The sequence below is a fragment of the Rhinolophus sinicus genome, chromosome 6, assembly GCF_057876585.1.
Source record: "Rhinolophus sinicus isolate RSI-liver-muscle chromosome 6, RSI-T2T, whole genome shotgun sequence".
Classification (NCBI taxonomy): Eukaryota; Metazoa; Chordata; class Mammalia; order Chiroptera; family Rhinolophidae; genus Rhinolophus; species Rhinolophus sinicus.
Genome location: NC_142506.1, coordinates 69,674,302 through 69,695,594, shown reverse-complemented (window position 1 = coordinate 69,695,594; position 21,293 = coordinate 69,674,302). Strand labels below are relative to the sequence as shown.

At 57.1% G+C, this 21,293-nt stretch overlaps 1 long non-coding RNA gene across 1 annotated transcript; it reads left to right on the top strand.

The window, feature by feature from the left end:
- The first annotated feature begins 189 nt into the window (after positions 1–189).
- On the top strand, positions 190–6,095 carry LOC109457739 (uncharacterized). Its single transcript, XR_002139068.3, has 2 exons — positions 190–1,016; positions 2,266–6,095. It is a non-coding gene; the product is annotated as an uncharacterized LOC109457739 (long non-coding RNA).
- The last annotated feature ends 15,198 nt before the right edge of the window (positions 6,096–21,293 follow it).

The window sequence follows — 21,293 nt, the reverse complement described above, 5'->3', positions numbered from 1 at the left end:
CAGAGCTGCCTTTAGTCGGTTAGCACTTTCTATTTCACAGAGCACGGTGCTGAGGCTCAGAAGCGACCTTGCTTCCCGAGATGGGCCGCGTCAGTGTCAGCCCTCTGCGCCTCCTCTGCCGCCGCTGCATCTCCGCACAGCCGCGGAGCCAAGGCCACAAGGCATCCAATCCAATCCCCTCGTGTTACGGATGAAGGACCAGCCCAGTGGCACAGCAGGTCTACAGGCCTCCGTGCTGCGCCGTCCCCACTGGGCCCACCACTCAGGCTGCCTCCTGCTACAGTTTCAGATTAGCAGGCCTGCTGGTACCTACCAGAGGCAGTGCCTTGCAGAGACCCCAACCCAGGAGATCCTTGTTCGTGGATACAGGGAAAGGGCCCTGAGAGGGCAGAGACAGGCTGGGGACCCTGGGAACACTGTTGGATGTCAGGACACCCAGAGGAGGGTGAGCACACAGCTTCTGCGGGGTTCTGCACTGATCACAGAGGAATGGGGTGACGCTGGGGCCTGAGCAGCTGGGAGGAGGGAGTGAGGGGGGGTGAACCTTCCTGGGGGACGAGGAAGCCCAGTGTGGGGACAGATAACTTCTGTTTCTGCCTTCAGGGGAGCAAGGAACCTGTGCCTCACACAGCAAAACTGCAATGATCCCTACAGCCTGGTTGGAGAAACTAGGCAGGGCCAAACCTTCCCCTGCCCCACCCCTCCCACTTCCTCAACACTCTAGTGGCCTGGGGTGTCCCACTCACTCCCCTGCCCCACAGGCCTTGTCATCCACCCCACCTCTCAGCCCTTTCCTTGACCCCAAAACCTTCTGTGACCAAAACTTTCTCTTGATTTTCACTGTCAGAAAAACCTGCGAAGACCCAGGTAGGCCTGGACTGGGGCAGAGGGTCGGGGACTGTGTCATGGGATGCAACCTTCAGCCACATCTTCAGCTCTTGGAGGGTACTTGAGCCCCCGCATACCCTCCCACCCCCAAGTGACAAGGGGTGGATATATTTGCATAATACCTGTAGGTAAGTCGTTTGTTCCTCAGTTCTGGGTAAAATAAACCCAAACCCTCTTTCCTTCTCTTCCCCCTCCCTCGCTGCCCCCTGCATGTTCCCACGCCAGGCCTCCTGGGAGATTCCGAGCGGGCCCAGGCAGGGTCCACCCAAGATCTCAGTCTTCCTGAGGGAGGGGTGGGGGTCAGTGGTGAGCACAGTGGGCAGCAAGACTACCTGGTACTAAGTCAGAAGAGCTGGCTGCTGGCTTCTAGGCCCTGCTCTGACACTCCCTGGCTGTGTGGCCCCAAGCAAGTCAGCTTTGCCTCAGTTTACCCATCAGTCAACAGAGGATTTACATCTATGGTCCTGTCGTGCTCTGACAGCCAGTAAGTCCTTTCTACCTAGAAACCTTCTAAGTCCCCAACCTGAAACAAGTGCCAGGACTGAGAATAGAAACGTTGGCGGTGGGGGAAGTGAGCGGAGGTCAGACAGCTATCGTGGAGAGAGGACAATGTGGGGAGATATAGGCAGAACAGGTGGAACCAAAATTCTGGAATTTACACTGAGCCAAAAACTCTCTGGCTTCCACATGTGTCCAGGAGCCCCTGGCTAGGTGCCCACCCCACTCCAGGACCCCCCTGGACTCAGAGAACCGCCCCTATTTGGAGCACCACCTCATGGTGTGGTGCTGAGGGCTGACCCATGGAGTGCCCACATGACATCTTACTGACAGGACAAGCAGGCCACACCAGGCAGGTGGAATAGTACCTAGAAAGGGGGCGAGGGCCAAGTTCTGGAATCTGCTCGGTGCAACCAGTCAGTCATGGTGGAGCTGGCACCCAGGCCCACAGGTACCAGGTCTGGGTGCCCTTAAAAGTACCCAGTGAAAAGCTTCGATTTGGCACGTGGCTCTGGGGGCAAGACAAAGTCAGCGTGAGTCTAAACACCAGGGCCTGGTCTCACCCATCTTCCCCTTACCTCGCGATCCTGCTTCTTTTGTCCAAAGCCCCTGTGCTGCTTTCTGCACTGGCCCCTCGCCAGTCTCTGGGCTGTGGGCAGGGGTGTGTGGGGAAGAGGGAGGGCTGAGGTGGAAGCACCCCTGAGGGACAGCCTGGCACCCCCCCCCCCCCCCCCCCGTTCTCCACACTGGACGAGATGCCCCGAGTCTGCAAGGGGCCTGCTCTCCATGTGCATCCCTGGGTCTCCAGCATGGGGGCTATCACAGCTTGGCTCGGGCTTTAGGGTTCTCCTCCCATCAGGCCCCTGTGTTGCTTTTCAGCGTTGTTCTGGGGCAGCGTGTGCAGGAAGAGGAGCAAGCCTGGCCATGGCAGAGATCGAAAGCAAAAGGTTCCTGACAGCCAGGAAGCTCCTGGCCTTTCCCCCAGGAGCCCCCAAGCCAAGCCTGCCCCTGCAGTGACTTCCTCGAGGTCCCCGCCCTCTTCAGATTTGAAATCTGGGTCTCTACCTGTCTCTGTCCCTTCTTCCACATCAGAGACTCCTGTCTGGGTCTGTGGGGATGGGCGACCACAGGCCGAGTGTTCCCCTGTATCTGTGTGTTGGGGTGATGGGGCGGGCCAGTTAGACCAAGTCTCCAGATGGCGGGGAGGAGTGAAGAAATCCTGAAGTGAGGATGCCACTTTCATTTCTTTCCTAACCTCACCGTTTGTTTGTTCATTCATTCATTCATTCATTCATTCACTCTATCCAACAAACATGCATTGAAGCCTTTTTGATTCAGACAGTAAGCTGAGCACTGGCCACAGTCCCCAGAACAAGCTCCCAATCAGGCGGGACCGACCCACAGCCCCTCCTGTAAGGGGCAGGACAGCCCTCCCCCGCCCCCCACTAGGGGCACTTCCTGTAGCTGAACTGCAGGGGGCGAAGGGGAGCACTGATGCCCCTGCCAGAAGGATGGCAGCAGCCCTGGGCACCGCGTGGCTGGGAAGGAGCCCAGATCTTGGGGACTCAGAGAACCGCCCCTACTCTACCCAGCCAATCTGTCCACTGCACAGATAAGGAAACTGAGAGGAAGCACTTGTTTGCACCCACCCAACAGTTGGCGACAGGGCCTGGTGCGGAGCGGGGAGGGGTGGCGGGGAGGGGGGGAGAATGTCCTGAGGTCCGGAGGTGAGCCGTGCTCAGGACGCCCTTAAGCACCAGCCCTTTAAACTCAGAGCTTGTGGAAGTGGGGGTCCTGGCTTTACACCCTCCCCTCCGACGGTGAGTGGGCCACTGACACACCCAGAGACGACCAGCACATGCACACTGTCCTACAATAAGAAAGGCCCCTCACAGACGCAGTTCTGTGTTCGACATACTTTACATCTCACACACGGGAGGGAGCAAAGCAGGTGTCCCTAGTCCCTAATCAGCTGAGGAAACAGAGGCCAAGAGCAATAATGGGAAGCTGGGTGGCAGAGCTGAGACCCACCCGGGGTGCTGTGTTTTACTGGAGCAGGTGTGTGTGCGGGGTGGGGGCGATTGGAAGAGGGTCCAATTGATCTGAAAGGGATTCCTGGGGGAGGAGACTCTCCAGCAGCCCCCCTTTTGTGTACTTGATCGACATGTTCGATTGGTCTTATTAAAGACCCACTATGAGATGGCACTGTTCCAACGTGCCCTCCGAGAGCTCCAAGTGTGGGGGCTGGAGGGCAGGGCTGGCGTCGAGCCTGCTCAGAAGGAGCTGGAGCGCCAGGTGCGGTAGACAAGCAGAGCCAGGCTGGGCTGACAGGCTGGCAGGCCTGGCGAGGGGCAGGGTGCTGTTTGTGGCTAAGGGCTGGTGGCACGAGGAGGGCTCTGTGGGCAGACAGACAAAAGAACAACAGCCTGGGCAAGAGAGGTGTGCTCTGCGCCAGATGGTGGGCTGGGCAGTGGGGTGACAGCTAGGGCAGCGCTGCTGGAGGCCTCCCGGGGAGGCTGAAGAGACGAGTGGGCGGTGACCCGATTACAGCCGCGAGGCCTCAGCCCCATCCCGGCTCCACTCCTCGGCATGGGGAGAACCTGACAACTCACCACGTCTCTCAGCCTCAGTTCCCCTAGTCAACTCCCGTAATTATTTCTTTGAAAGTGCTTTGCAGGTTGTAAGTCACTAGACAGAGATCATGGTCTGCTCTGCTGGTGATGGGAAACGTCTGAGGGTTGAGCAGGAGTCTGCAGGAGCTCTAGATGCTCTGGAAAGACCCTCTGGGGCCTGCGCAGAGTGGCCTGGAGGAGGGACAGGGCACACAACGCAGGAGAAACGTCAGAGGCAATAGCCAAGTTGGCTAATGGAGACTCAAAGGCAACCCTAAGAGGAACAATGGGAAGAGAGGAGATGGACAGGAGAGACGTCTGTCACACGAGCTCCTTGGCCAGCACCGCAGAGCAGCCAGGGAGAATGGAGAGGTGAAGGTAGCTCTTGCATTTCGGGCTCAGGCTCCTGGAGAAATGCCGCTGGCTGTGAGGCAGATACGAAGGGCACTTGGGGGAAGGTTAAGAACTTCACTCCTGAACGGCCTGAGTGGGTGGGGTCTTCCCTTAGGGACATCCAGCCTCTGGGTCCAGCGGCTTGTGGAAATGGCCAAGGGACAGTCAGAGCTCCAGCAGTCATTTCAATCGAGTTGGCGTCAAAACTCTGGGTGAGGTGAGATCCCTCAGGAAGAGGATGGAAGTGAAGGTGGCAAGAAGCAGGGCTGTGCCCACCCAAGGGAAGTGGGCATCTCAGCAGCCGGGTGCTGAGGGGTTCAGGGCTGGAAAGCAGCCGCGAACGACCTGAGAGGCAGTGGTAGGATTTGGTGACGTGAAGGGGGGGGCGTGGGGCAGATGCACCAACTCCCAGATTCACGCCGGAGCAGGGAGGGAGAAGTGGGGCCGTGGGTGCAGACAGGCTTTGAAGAGCTTGGCAGGGAAGAGAACAGAAGATGGACTGTCAGCTGCAGGAGAGAGGGGTCAAAAAGAGGTTGGTTTTAGACCGTGCGATCTGAGCATGCTCAGAACCTGAGGGAGGCGAGCAGTGCAAGGAAGCGATGAATCAGAAGGAAGAGAGGCTGAGCGCAGACCCCGCTCGTCAAGGTCCTAAGTGGTTAATGACAGCTCGCTGGGCGCAGAGCTCTGGATGCTTGCAGACTTGGGAGTAACGCTCCCTGCCATCTCCAGCCCTCCCGCCCCACCTAGAGCATGGCTGGCAGCTTGCCCCACGACGCTGCTCATCATTTAAAGAGTCAGCCCTCTCCCGGCACCAGCAACTCTTCATCTGGCGGCCCATGGCTGGGCCCCCACCCCTGACCCCAGCCCGTAGGTGCCAGCCATGGAGTTCTGGCTTCTTTGGCCCTGATTGCAGCCGTCTGCCTACCATCCTGCCACCGCCTGGAAGACATGGAGTCGGCTCCACCACGTCATGGAGCCATTAGAGCTCAGCCCCACCCCCCAGCACAGCCCTCCCCAGCCCGGCCAGTAGGTTCATCCCACCATCCTGGTCACCCCAACACCACCTCCGAGGGTGCAGGGCAAGGACCTTCAGGGGGCAGAAGGGGAAATCGAGGCAGAGGAGATTGTGTGACTCCTAATGCCGCCCGTATTCCTTCTCACCCATCAAGCAGTGCCCTTGCCCCTCAAGAGAAAGAAATATACCCACTTCCTTCTGTACATTCTGAGAGCGAGAAGGAGAGCATGAGGGCCGGGGGAAGGAGGCAGGAAGGACAGAAACAGAGCTGCCACATTAAATCCAGGACACCCAGTTACAAGTTTTTTTAACAGCTTCACTGAGATATGATTTACATATCATAAAGATCACCCATTTAAAGTGTACATGGCTTTTAGTATATTTACAGAATTATGCAACTATCACCATAATTTAATTTTAGAACGTTTTCATCACCCCCCAAAAAAACCTTGCACCTGCTGACACTCATTTCCCAACCCCTCCCCAAACCCACGCAGACACTGGAATTGCTAATCTCCTTTCTCTCTGTATTTGTCTATCCTGGACGGCTCATATAAATGGACCCATATCACACGTGGTCTTTGTATCGAGCTTCTGTCACTTAGCAGAACGTTTTCAAGGTTCACCTGTTTTGCCACTGCTTTTGTGACTGAGCGATATTCCATGTGTGTTTGCACATTTATAATGGACGTTGGGTTGCTCCCACTTTTATGAATAATGCGGCTGCAAACATTCATGCACAAGTTTTGTGGGAACATGTATTTTCATCTGTCTTCGGTGGGTAGAGACAGAAGGAAAGGCAGAACCGCATGTCTGGCCCTTTCCCATATGTATCTCCTGTGTCCTCGTGCTGCCGGGGTGGGAGCTGCTGTGACCTCCTTTAACAGATTAAAACACCAAGCCTCAGAGCGGGGCCTGGAGCCACGAAAGCTAGAACTGGAACATGAGCTCAGGCTGCTGACTCCTCGTCCAGGGTTCTTTGCAAAACGTCACAAGGCGCCCTCTCTGAGTCTGCAGTCCAGCCCAGGGAACAAGACAGATGGGATTGGGAAAGCAGCCATCACCTTGTCACGTGGGACTTTTAATCTGGTGCTTTGTGGGTTGTGTCCTGGGGTGAGGGCTCAGACTGAAGCCAGAGGCCCTAGGGGAGCAGCAGGCAGAACACTGATGGATGGAGTGAGCCCTGTTGCCCGCGGGGACCCCGAGAGCATGTCAGAGAGCCCCCCACAGAGGTGTTCACCGTGACGGTGTGATGGAAGTCAGGAATCACTCTGTCACATGAAGCAATCTGAGCTGCTCAACGTTCCTGGGAAAGAACAGGCAGGAGACCTGTGGAAAACACAGGCCTGGCCCCGATTCTGGCTTCAGCCCCTTGTCTCAGCTCCGGTCTCCCCTGGCCTTGCTGCCCTGATCTTAAGCAGAATTCAAAATGCTACTCTGGAACTTCTCATCTGCCTGGACCCTCGGCCCTGAACCCAAGGCCCTGTCACCAGACAGCACTGGGTGTGCGAAAGGTCTACACACATGTTCCTACAGTGTGGGTGGAGAGGTTGCTACGGCCTGGGTTCTTGGCCCCCTCGGAGGGCCCACCCAACGTCCCAAATGCCAGACCAGAGGGACAAACGGGAGCTTGTGAACGGTGTCGTCCTCCAGCTAAGAGCCACCTGCTCCACCTGGCTGGTCAGGTGGGGTGGAACCAGAGGAGCCCTCACAGAGAAGCACTGGGCTTCTCCCTTTCTACCACTGTCCCAGGCCCGGAACGGGAGTCACCCAGGGTGGAAATTAGTGCTGAAGACAGGCTGAGTGTCGGATGGCGTGCGGATGAAGCACAGTCCCGACAAAGTCCGTCAGCACCTTAGGCGGAGAACGCTAGCTCTCACGGCACAGCTGGGAGGCCGGTCGTCTTCCCACCGCAGAGGGGGAAACCGAGGCTCTGGGACGGGAGCGGCTCTGACCGACGGCTGCAGAGCCCGGAGGGCCGCCCGTTCGGGGCCCTTGCCTGGGGCTCGGGGTCCCCCTGCTGGCGGACGTGGGTGAGGGCTGGGCTGCTAAGGTCCGGGGCGTGGCCGCCGGCAGGTGCTCTGCCCCACCTGCCGCGGCTTTGCCAGCTCACCCCTCACGGGGGGCTGAGGACCACGGCCGGCCAGCGGGGCAGACACAGGGGCAAGGCTGCGGTGTCCTGGGGCCCAACCCAAGGGGCTTTGTGCCCACTCCTCCTAAGCAGCCCAAAGGGATGGCTGGCTCCCGTTGCGAGAAATCCACAGAGAAAAGGATTTTCCAGCTTCCTTGACACTCCACCCTTCTCGCCTGGCTGCTCTCTACACTAACGCTCCTGTTCCTTCTGGAAACAGGTCCACTGGCCCTCAGCTGGCGTTTTGTTAGTTCAGTCCTCCGCGCAGGTTACGAATTTGGTCTCTAGTGTCAAACAAATTCCTCATCAAGTCTCCCTCCTGTCCCGTCTCTGGTGTCTGAAGAAGCCTCACCTTCCTCACCGTAAAGGGGGCTTTCGTAGTGGGCTGTTGGGGGGCTCTGTGATGTGCCGTGAAACCGGCAGCACTGGTCCGTCAGTGTGACGAATGTCACTGTTTTCACAGCTCTTTGACCTTTCCCACTCTGTCACTGCACGTCCAGAGCATGGGGTGAGGGGACAGAAAGTGTGGAATGTCTGTCATGTGCTCCCGACATTTCCAGCCCTGTCATCCCCTTGTGCTTCTACCCCCGCCTGCAAGGGAGGGGTGGCAGCTGCTCCTCTCCCCTGCCTGGGCTCCGACCCAGCTAAAGGCCTGGCACAGCTGCTGGAATGGCCTACATGCCTTGGGTTCAGGGTTACGCACAGGACAGCTGGTGGGGGGGTGGGGGGGCAGCTGGGGTACATCTCTCTCGTTATGGCCCCTCACCCTGCAGCTTCCCAAGCCTGCCAGGTCGGCTGCGGCCTCTGACCACACGCCTGTCCAGCTTTGGGGGGCGGGGGGGCAGGAGGAGCTCCCCTCTTTCCCTCCCTTGTCTTCTGCCCTCTCGTGCCTCCTCCCCCAGGGCTGAACCCGCCCACCCCACCCGCAGGCCCCTGCTGCCTCCCCACCCACGTGCTGCCCAGCTGTCACGGGCTCTGAGTGGGCACTCCGCCTGCCGACACCGCTTATGAATTGCCAGCATTCACACTCTGGCCCCAGAGCCTCCACCTGTTCCCCTCGCTCTGAGCAGTGGTGCTGTGTGGCCCCATCTGTTGTCTTCCATCCAGCACTCAGTGCCACAGACTAAACTCCAGCACCCCCAACCTCCACCTGCCAGGACGGGGGTGGGAGGCCTGGTGGAGGGACCGGGTTGGGCTCTTGGCAGAGCAGCCTGACCTTCCCATCCAGGCGCAGCAGCACGGCTGGCACAACCTGCATTCCAGCTTGAGAGAAGCGAAAGCCCACTCTTCCCACAAGGCCATTTGCACATGAATGGCATTCTCTCACTGCATTTCATGTATCCATGGCCTGAATCAGGGCCGGACAGTGCACCACGCAAACACAAGAGCGGCGACACCTTCTAAATTAATTTTCTTTCCACAAGCAATAAACGAGCACACTTTCTTCGAAAACAGATTGAAACCATTGCAGTGCTGCCCCAAACCCTCTGAGCAGTCGCCCAGATCTAGGCCCTTTCCCCTAAACACAGAGGTGACCATTATCACCTGTTTTTCTACATATTGCACAAAACTTAGATAGAAAATACATGGTACTATCATGTAAGTCTAGGTTTTGCTGTTATTTTTTACATAAATTGTAACCTACAACTATCCTGCAATTAGATTCACTAAAAAAAGTCTCATCTGTGTAAATCAGTACGAACGGGTCTACAGCCGTCTCCCCAAATCTCCACAGCATTCCTGGCACTGACACGTCGTGCTTCCCTCAGCCCCCACCCTGCTGCCAGACGTGCAGGCTGCCTCTCGTTTTCTCCCATGACAGATGCTGCATCCCTGTCAGGCATGAGCCTCCTCCAGCCCGGTCCTGCCTGCTCTATGTTCCTACCCCGTGAACAGGAGACTTATCACGTACACAAGTGTCCTCAGGAGCATTTTATTAAAATTTTTAGTAATTGTTTTTCAAAATCCTGAGTCCCAATAAGATGATTTTTATTTTCACTTACGGACAAATCAGTGCTCTCAGAAAGAGCTGTGGCCAAGCAGGTAGAAGGAGACGGAAAAGAGAGTGAAGAAGGTAGAGATGAAAGAGAAATGAAGAGGACAGAGTAAGAAAGAGAAAAGCAGAACACACGTGCTGCATGCGTACGCCCACGTTGCTCTCTCTCCAGTACAGGACACTGGACTGTCCAGCGGGAAGGAAACAGTTAAGTAAAACTTGGCATGTCCATTCAATGGAATATTATGCAGCCATTAAATGGTCATTAGCAACACTTGGGAGCATGGAAACGCTTCTGATATTAAGGTAAAGAGTAGACACAGAACTAAAACTATGGGCTGAAGACGACGCAGGTTAGGGGCCTAAACACCAGACAGTTATTCTCTCACTCTGGAGGCTGCATGTCCAAGACCAGGCTCCCGGCACCGTCGCCTCCCTGTGGGGATGCTCTTGCTTCTTGCTCAGTGCACACTGCCCTGCCTCGGTCCACGGACGCAGAGCCAGCTCCCTGGGTCTCTTCTCACAAGGGCACAGATTCCCACCATGAGGGCCCCACCTTCACGACCTCATCTAACCCTCATCACCTCCTGAAGGTCCTTCTCCAAACACCATCACAGTGGGGGTTACGGCTTCGACACATGGAAGGGGATCCACGAGCACCACACCCAGCCACTCAGATTAGCTAATTATCATTTTCAGGTGTACTTACAAGGATTTTGTATTTTGGGCAGTGGGAGTGAGAGTGAAGGCAGGTCCTAAGCGTTCTCAGCCCATTCCCCCAATAAGGCTGAGGGCTTGCTTGGCTCTGGGGACTCAGCAATTCACGGCTTCTGAGCCCCTTTCTGTGGGGGGCGCCTGCCCCACGGCCCTCTCAGGTATTCTGCGTACATTCCATCCACCTTGCAGCTGCTGGGCCTGCGTGGCCCAGGGTTGAGGGGGGAGTGCGCTGATTCTGTGCATTTTCTGTAAATGGGGACTTCCTTCCAGGATTGCTTCTCCCCAGGGATTTGCAGCAAGATGGAAACTCACACACGGCCTTGGAACTGGGGAAGCGGCACAAAAGGGAAGTTTTAAATCTACAGCAGAGAAAAGAAGGTCCTGCCAGAAGCAGTAGATGGGGAAAGATGGAGACAGGGATGCAGGAAGCATCTGCACTTGGTCTCATACTGGGGGTTCGCACAACAGATGCCGGGGATTATTTATAACTCGCAGCAGACAGAGCTGAGATTGTGAGATGCCAGGGGCTTGGCTGACAATGAGTGGGGCAGGCAGAGACCTCCTGAAGGACTCTAGATGCTGGTTTGGGAGGGCGGGGATGGGGGGAGTCACTGTTGAAAGGCTATGGAGCCCGTGCCCACCCGCAAGGCTGGGTAGGACGTCCTCCTGAGAACCGATGCTCTCAGGGATGGCGACCCTCACTCTAATAATAAGAGCTGACTGGGTACCAGGCACGAAGCTGAGTGCCATCTCCCCGTTTGTAGCTATGAGTGGTGAAACCCTCTGCCTGGCTCCTGGCCTGTGTGGGAGACAGGAGAGCGCCAGGCCCCGGACAGCCACACTATCACATCAGCGCTGAGCCACCTAAACAGGCAATGTCACCCAAAGGCACAGAGGTTTGGACTGTGAGCTTTGATGATGGTGGGGAAGAGGACAGGGAGGCTGCAGGAGGGATGCCAGTGATGCTCCAGACTGCACATGTACACGCGTGTGCATGTGAGTGTGTGATGTAGAGTGTGTGTGGGTGACGTAGAGTGTGTGTGGGTGATGCAGAGTGTGTGTGGGTGATGTACACTGAGTGTGGGTAATGTAGAGTGTGTGTGGGTGATGCAGAGTGTGTGTGGGTGATGTAGACTGAGTGTGGGTGATGCAGAGTGTGTGTGGGTGATGCAGAGTGTGTGTGGGTGATGCAGAGTGTGTGTGGGTGATGTACAGTGTGTGTGGGTGATGTACAGTGTGTGTGGGTGATGCAGAGTGTGTGTGGGTGATGCAGAGTGTGTGTGGGTGATGTAGAGTGTGTGTGGGTGATGTACAGTGTATGTGGGTGATATACACTGAGTGTGGGTAATGTAGAGTGTGTGGGTGATGCAGAGTGTGTGTGGGTGATGTACAGTGTGTGTGGGTGATGTACAGTGTGTGTGGGTGATGCAGAGTGTGTGTGGGTGATGTAGACTGAGTGTGGGTGATGCAGAGTGTGTGTGGGTGATGCAGAGTGTGTGTGGGTGATGCAGAGTGTGTGTGGGTGATGTACAGTGTGTGTGGGTGATGTACAGTGTGTGTGGGTGATGTACAGTGTGTGTGGGTGATGTACAGTGTGTGTGGGTGATGTACAGTGTGTGTGGGTGATGTACAGTGTGTGTGGGTGATGCAGAGTGTGTGTGGGTGATGCAGAGTGTGTGTGGGTGATGCAGAGTGTGTGTGGGTGATGCAGAGTGTGTGTGGGTGATGCAGAGTGTGTGTGTGTGATGTACAGTGTGTGTGGGTGATGTAGAGTGTGTGTGGGTGATGTACAGTGTGTGTGGGTGATGTACAGTGTGTGTGGGTGATGTACAGTGTGTGTGGGTGATGTACAGTGTGTGTGGGTCATGTACAGTGTGTGTGGGTGATGTAGAGTGTGTGTGGGTGATGTAGAGTGTGTGTGGGTGATGTAGAGTGTGTGTGGGTGATGTAGACTGAGTGTGGGTGATGTAGAGTGTGTATGTGTGACGTAGTGTGTTTGCTGGGGGGGGGGGCCACTCCAGGTGCAGGCAGTGTGGTTATGTGACAAGGGCGCTGAATGCTCACTAAAGGCGTATTTCGTGGCTCTGAGGATAAGGCGGGCAGGCTGCTGGAGCCCAGCACGGCTTCCTTGGTGCCATCTGTCACCTCAGGCGAGTCGCTTCGTCCTTCCAGCTCTCAGGGCTCCTCGTGGTCTGGATTCTTCACAGCTCTGATCATCTCTGCAGCTATGATCTCACTGCAGCTGGCCAGTGTGGGCAGTGGGAGGCTTGGGATCTCTGAAGGCAGAAGTCAAGCTCCTGGCTCCCAACCCCCAAGGCCCAGAGCCAAGTCCGGGTGAAGACAGCCAGCAAGAGCACGCAGAGGGAAAACTGAAGGTGCTGTCTGCTCCATGTGGCAGGAGTCAGGCCATGAGCACCGCGAACGTGCCCACACCCGCTTGCAAGGCTGCAGGGGCTAGTGCCAGGCAGGTAGATGGAATATTCCTCCATTCATGACTCCAGGAGTGAGGCTGCCCGTCTCAGAATAAACAAAGGCTGAGGCAGCCCAGTGCAGCTCTCACCGGCTCAGGCCACAGCCCTTTGGCAGGCCACGGGGGCCAGCCCGCCTCCACAGTTCATAGCTTATGTCCCCTGAACAACACCTTCATCTCTTCCCAGTGGGTACCAGCAATGTCCAAAGGCCCAGGAATTCACCCCAGGCCACAGAGCACACAGGCTATGAGGTCCAGGTCACCCCAAGAAGGAAAAAGGGCCCTGAAGCCTCACTGTGTCAGAGAAGAGACTTGCTTTGATGAGGTGGCCCGTCTTTCAGTTCAGCTGATCAGTGAGTGCCAGCTGCTTGTCCGCCCTGGGGAGGAGCTGGTCACACTGGTTGTCCAGGACCTGAGTCTGTAGCCGTGGACCTCCATGGAGAAGACGGCTCAGTGCCTGGAGTCAGCCAGGCTGGGCGCCTGTCCTGCAGCTGCCTTCTGTCCGTGCCATCAGCGAGTTCCTTAACCATGACACCCAGCCTGAAAACCGGTGATGACACACGTCATCGATTCATCCTGAGGACTGTCATTCATGTGTGCAGAGCATTCACCGCAGTGCCTATAAACAGGAAGTCCTAGGTGAGGATGAGATGCTGGTGACTGTCACATTGTCCCTTAGTGAGTCCTACCCTGCGCCCATGGTACGTCCCCTGACCATCCGACCGGTACCGGCTGACACCACATGGAGAGTGCAGTTGGCTCTGGGTGCAGGAATCCGAGGAGACCTTGCTCCTTGCACTGGACCAAGAAGTGTGAGAGCCTCGCGAGCCAGCAAAGGAAACAGTCGCTTCCAGAAATGTGGTTACAGCCACGAAAGACCAGGAACAGGCAACAGGAGACGTGGGAAGCCAGACAGTGCTGTGACAGCAGCTCTAATGGAAGAACTAGTCCCCGCCGGGTCCCCACCCAGTTGGGGGAGGGTGAGGGCCCCAGTCCCAGCCCCATCCCCTGACCCACCTCCCAAGGCCTCAACTTCCCTGTCCATAAATGCAGGAAAGCAAGCCACAGGCTAAGGGGGGCAGGGCTGCATGTCACTGTGGGGCGAGCACGTGGAGCGTGGGCTTGGTGATCTCGGCCATGGGGACTCCCCAGGGGCTGAGGCTTGGCCCCTCCGGGGTGGACACAGCCCGCTGAGAAAAAGTGTCCCCAACCTGCCCCCACCCAAGAGGCCATGTGCTGGCCCACGGATTGGGGGTACAGGAAATACGGCTCAGGGAGAACACCCCAGGCGGGTCCCAGAAACCTTCACGCAGGGACCACAGCAGGTGGACCCGCCCGACTCCTGGGAACATTTGCTTCCTGTCTCACATGGATCTCTGCAGAGGGTCTGAGCAGGGCCTGGGGACAGACAGACAAAGGAGCAAGTGGGGAAGGGAAGGGCGGCCTAGCCAGCTCACCCTCCCGGAGCTTGGAACAGCTGGAAGAGACCCTCCAGAGCCTGACTCCATTTCCCTTATTTTATAGATCAGGAGACTGGGGCCAGAGAAGTCGGCATCGCACAATGGGAAGAGACTACAGAGTCAGGGAGACACAACTCACCACTAAAGTGCTGTGTGACTTGGTGACGGTTCCTTAACTTCTCTGAGCCTCAGGTTTCTCCTTTGTAAAATGGGAACCTGTCGCTACTCCACAGACTTGTGAAAAATGAGTGACATGATGCATGTGGCCACTAGCATGGCAGCCCCCATGCAGTAGAGGCTCAGTACACAGGAGCTTCCGTTCCTCAAGGTCACACAGGGGTCAAAAGCAGAGTTGGGAGCTGGGGCAGAATCCAGACCTCCCGACGTCCGGCCCCTGAGTTACACCACATCCTCATCCCAGCTACTGAAAGAGTCAAGGAGAAGACAGCCTATGAGGAGCCTGGGGACGGGAGAGTGACGTGAGAAGGGGCTTTCGCGTGACCAAAGCGCGGGGATGTATCACCGAGGGTTCCATTTCAGGAGCTTATTTAAGTGTGTGCCTGGGACAGTTTAAAGGCTGGGAGTGAACTAAATGGCATCTTGATGACCTGTTCAGCCCTCAGATGCTAGAATTAAACTCACCAGAAGCAGGGCTGGTCACATAGCTCCCTAAAGCCCTGCAAAGGAAGGAAATGAATATGCATTTATTCATGCAACAAACACTGAGTACACAGTAAGCCTAGAAAAACGGGCTTTCTAGTTATCATTCTGCCTATGAAGAAATGATGGCTCCAAGACATTAGCTGAATAAACGGTCACACGGCTAGGCAGCAGCAGGGCCAGGACTCGTCACCATCTGGGTCAGAGCCCTGCCCTGTGCCGTCTTCCGATGGGGAGAAGAGCAAGGCTGTGTCTCGGGCTGGCATCCTTGCACTGGTGTGCTGGACAGAGGGTCTCTGGAAAGCTCCCGCTTGCCACTGCCCTGGGGTAGAGTGGCCTGCGGCTGCCCAGCTCTCTCTGGGGCCACCCTGCCCTTGGTAGGAGTCTGTCTAGGGCGCTATGGCTCCCTCACTAGGGCACTGTGGTGACACCCTCAGTGCCCAGGGGCCCCGCTGGGCCTGCCAAAACTGTGCAACCCTTTTCTGAGCACTGAGGGCCGCGAGGAAGGACGCTTAGAGCCTGAGAGCACAGCACTGGCCCTGTCTGGGGGTAGACACAGTGTCTGCCCTCGGGAAGCCCCCACTCTTTAGAAGAGCTCTCAGGGTGACGGTGATAGAAGAAACCTCCGCTCTCAGGCAGTTCCTAGTCTCATGGAGGAGGCGGGCACAGTAATAGTCATGGAGCTGACGCTTACTGAGTACACGCTGCGTGCCAAGTACTTCAGATATGAATCATTTAATCCATGCACCAACGCACATGGGTCCTGCTTTTATTCTTATTACAAGGATAAAGACATGGAGGCACAGAGAGGCCAAGGCACTCACACAACATCACAAAGCTAGAATGTGGTGGGAGCAGGATTAGAACGCAGGCAGTCTGGCACGAATGTCAATCAAGTAAAAGAGCAAGAAGAGGCAAGCCATGGGCAGCGCTGACAGTCTGGGGACACTATGCTCACAAGGGTTCCAGCTGACCAGCGACGGCGGGTCTGGGCAGAGGAGGCTGCCCGAGGAGCCCTGTCTCAGGCCTCGGACCTACGGTGCCTGGAGGGATGGTTAGTGACAGGGCCATAGCTGAGGGGGCTCCATGGAAAAGGGGTTGTTTTTTGATGGGAGAGACTTCAGCATGTTTACAGGCTCTGAGGAAAGACCAGCCAAGAGGGAAAAGTTAAAGACACTTGAGAAAAAATGGGACATGGGATGCAGTCCTTAAAGAAGACAAGAGTAGCCCAGGAAGAGCTCCAAGTCCTGACAGACAACAGGCGACAAAATGAGGTTGGCAGAGAAGACATTATCCATCATCCCCATTTTAAAGCTAGAGAAATGAAGCCAGAGGGCGTACAGACTTGCCTCAAAAAGCACACGCATCCCCTGACCTTCTACCCAGAAAGCTCCCTTTGTGTCAGACTAGAACCCTGGCCAGCCCTGCAGGACGCAGCGAAGCTGGGACGAGAATGCAGGGGGGGTCTCACGGCACATTCTGGGAAGGGTGGCCGTGGGAGAGTACTGAGGAGAAGACAGAGCCAGGAGACGAGCAAAGGCATCTCCACCCCAGCAGCAGCTGCTCCCAAATATGTCACAACTTGTCAAAGAGGCAGAAATAGAAGCTGTCCGTCCAGGGAGTGGAGGGGGTGGTGTGGCGTGCTGGGGCTTCTGAGCCCTCGCGGAGGGGCACGCAGGGCTAAGTCCGGAGGTAAGTATGACATACGTGCCAGGCAGTTCTAGATAGGCTGAAATGGGTCCAACAACTGCCCGGTTGCCTTGCAGAGACTGAGTGCGGGAGCAGACATGGAGATGGGGAAGGGACAAAAAGCCAAGGAAACCCACCTCCCCAACCCCATTCTTTAGGGCGAGGCCTGGTTCAAACAACTCTCTTCTCACGCTGACCCATGAGCACTTTCTCCAGACCCACATGCTGAGTCAGAAAAGCATGTCACCTCTCAAAGAGCCATTTGGGTCATTCAGTCCAGCATTTTGAGTTACACACGGGGAATGGAGAACCAGAGTGGAGAACAGACAGAACGAGCCCTCCTGACTCCTCATGCCACCGCCCCGGCCCCGCCCGGCCGCCTCCCCCTGGCTGTCAGGGCCTCAGGCTCCCTGCCTCCCCAGCCTGCTGCCGCTGACCCTCCATCTTCATCTCCTCACTACTGCTTCTCCCATGTCGCCTGGACTCTCCTGGAGCACCTCTGTGCCCTGGCTGCCCCTGCCTGTGGTCCCGGGCCCACCTGCCGAGCACGTGCTCACCTGCAGCACCTTCTTCACCTGCAGCCTCGGGAGGCACAGGAGGCCGCTGGACTCAGCGCGAGGCCTACGCTCTGGCCGACCGCGAGCCAACAGCCTCACGCTCCGGGCACTAGGGCTCCGCAGCCCTGGGCACGTCACTTCCCTGGTCTGGGCCTCAGTTTCCCAAGAAGACGTGGGCCAGCTGACCCTCGGGCTGCCGTCCCCGCTCAGCCGGGTCTACGGCCTGTTCTCCCCGGGCTGCAAAGCGGCCGCCCCACAGAGCCCGCTGCTGTCAGCCATGGTGACGCACGGGCGCGGGGACGCACACGCGGCGCAGCCGGAGCGCAGCCCCGCAAAGTGGCCGTGGGGCTCGGAGCGGAGGCTCCCGCCCGCTCAGCCCCTTCGCTTTGGGACGGGAAACGCGTTGCTGTGAGCCCCGGCACCTGGCAGCCCAGGTCAGCCCAGCTGTGAGGTGAGCGGGGCCGAAAGGTGCTGGGAGTCAGAGGGAGGGTGTGTGTGCCCGGAGGGAGAAAGGAAGAGCGGGGCGCAGGTGAAGGGCTCGGCGCCGGGAGCCCGACCACATGCCCATGAGAGCGGCCTGCGCGCACCGGGCTGGGGGCGCCGCGGCCTGGAGCCCCAGCAGGTGGGGCTTCCATCGGAGGGAGCAGGGCGGCTGGGGCGGCGTCAGGGGCCGGCCGTGTGCCAGGCCAGTGGGGTGGGGATTAGGACTTGACGCCCTGCTGTCAGGTTAGAGCTGATGGATCGCCGCTGCTGGGAGCACAAAGGCCGCTCTGTGCGGCACCAATGTGTCCCCATCCATCAGACGGCAGCCTGTGGGGGGTGCAGGGGGACCAGAGCCAGGCCCCCAGGTGCCGCTTCTCCACAGCTCGGCTCTGAGAGAGGAACAAAGTGGCTGAAGGGACAGCCCCCACATCAGGGTTTTGAGGTCAGAGACACCTGGGCTGCCCTCTCTCCTCAGTCCTGGGAGGGCCTGTGCCCCAGAGCTAGACCTTGACATGGTCCCCAAGTCACTTACTCAGACAGATGGATACAAACACTTGGCCAGACAAGATTTCACTGAAACCCAGACACACAAAGTCACCCTCACCTCCAGCCCACTATCTTGTTTGGTCAGAGACAAAGGTCACCCAGACAGAAGGCCTCGCTCACCTGAGCTGAGGCAGGGGCTGTGCCCAGGCTGGCGGGGGCCCAGGGCCTGCAGAGGGCTCCGGGGATGGTGGTGTCCCTGGGGCACACCAGCGCCCTCCTGGCCTCCTCTTCCAGCACCTGGGGGAGCCGCCCTGTGCATCTTCCCTGCTCACAGCCAGCACCACAGACGGAAGAGCGCACCTTACTCAGGACACCGACCCGCAGCCATGCTCATAGCAATACATGCTTCTAGTGTGAAAGAGGGAATGAATCGACACACACACACGGACACACACAGACCATACACACCACACCTCACACCTCACACCACGCCTCACACCACACCTCACACCTCACACCTTACACCTCACACCTCACACCACACCTCACACCACACACCTTACACCTCACACCACACCTCACACCACACACCTTACACCACACCTCACACCACACACCTCACACCTCACACCACACCTCACACCACACCTCACACCACACACCTCACACCTCACACCACACACCTCACACCACACCTCACACCACACCTCACACCTCACACCACACCTCACACCACACACCTTACACCTCACACCTCACACCACACCTCACACCACACACCTTACACCACACCTCACACCTTACACCTCACACCTCACACCACACCTCACACCTCACACCACACCTCACACCTTACACCTCACACCTTACACCACACCTCACACCTTACACCTCACACCTCACACCACACCTCACACCACACCTCACACCTCACACCACACCTCACACCACACCTCACACCACACCTCACACCTTACACCTCACACCTCACACCACACCTCACACCACACCTCACACCTTACACCACACCTCACACCACACACCACACCTCACACCACACATCACACCTTACACCACACCTCACACCACACCTCACACCTTACACCACACCTCACACCACACCTCACACCTCACACCACACCTCACACCACACCTCACACCTCACACCACACCTCACACCACACCTCACACCTCACACCACACCTCACATCACACCTCACACCTTACACCACACCTCACACCACACCTCACACCTCACACCACACCTCACACCACACCTCACACCACACCTCACACCACACCTCACACCACACCTCACACCTTACACCTCACACCTCACACCACACCTCACACCACACCTCACACCACACCTCACACCTTACACCACACCTCACACCTCACACCACACCTCACACCACACATCACACCTTACACCACACCTCACACCTTACACCTCACACCTCACACCACACCTCACACCACACCTCACACCTCACACCACACCTCACACCACACCTCACACTTCACACCACACCTCACACCACACCTCACACCTTACACCACACCTCACATCACACCTCACACCTTACACCACACCTCACACCACACCTCACACCTCACACCACACCTCACACCACACCTCACACCACACATCACACCTCACACCACACCTCACACCACACCTCACACCTCACACCACACCTCACACCTTACACCTCACACCTTACACCACACCTCACACCTTACACCTCACACCTCACACCACACCTCACACCACACCTCACCCTCACACCACACCTCACACCACACCTCACACCACACCTCACACCTCACACCACACCTCACACCTTACACCTCACACCTCACACCACACCTCACACCACACCTCACACCTTACACCACACCTCACACCACACCTCACACCTTACACCACACCTCACACCACACCTCACACCTCACACCACGCCTCACACCACACATCACACCTCACACCACACCTCACACTACACACCTCACACCACACCTCACACCACACCTCACACCTCACACCTTACACCTCACACCACACCTCACACCTTACACCACACCTCACACCACACCTCACACCACACATCACACCTCACACCACACCTCACACCACACACCTCACACCACACCTCACACCACACCACACACACCTCACACCACATACCACGCTTCACACCACACATACCTCACACCTTACACCACACGTCACCCCCCCCACCCCCCACCACACACCTCACACACCCCCACACCACACATACCACCCCTTTCCCAGCTGAAACGCATGTCCTCTCCCGGTATAACCCTCCTCCTGCCCGAGCAGGTTCAGACTCAGCATCTGGCTCTGGAAATGCAGCCATGGTGCTCTGCATGGCCTCCTTGCCTCAGCTGTCACGTCCCCCCATTGCCCACAGGCCTCCTCCTGTCTTTGCAGGCTCATCCTGAGCCCTGAACCCCTACATACCTGGGACCCATGCCCCCTTCCCCTCGCTCCTCCTCTCGTCCAGGCCCCAGGCTGCCCCGGATCCAGCCCAGTGCACCTTCTGCACAGCCCGACCTCCAGAGCTTCTGACTCTCCACAAGCTCCTGACACACCTGTATGATGAACCCCTTCATTTGCAATTGATCACGACCACCATGTTTGCTGCTGACGTCGAGTAACTCTCTGTAGGATGGTGATTTAATGTTCATGTTTGCGTGCAGGCTCGCCATCTGGATAAGATCCTGAAAACCCTCGTGGAACAAGCCTGGTTCTCCTGCCCCCACTTCTAGAGGGTGTGGACATGCCGTTTGGAGGTAAGGCAGATTGGATCCCCAAAACCAAAATGATGCAATTTCTGCGTTTCCATAGTAACTTCAACATCACTTTTATCTCAGGCCTCACAGGATTAGGGTGTAAACAGAGGCAAACTTTTCTTTCTCTCTTGTCTTTTTTGGGCAGGATCTTACGTCCAGCTGATCAGGGTCCAGCCGAGCTTTAGAGCCCACAGCTCCTGTGTTGTGACTTTTTATCACACTCATTAGGCCAAATGAAGACCTCACAGCCCCCCTCAGCACATTTAGTGTCCAGCTGTGTCTCCTCCCCCCCACCCCAAAAGGACCCGCATTTTCCTGGCTCCTCCCCACAGACAATGAGAAGGAAAGCCAGGCCCTTCTTGCTCCCTTCAGACCTCAGCCCCCCTGTGACGTCTCCCCTGAGTCCCCTGCGCAGCTC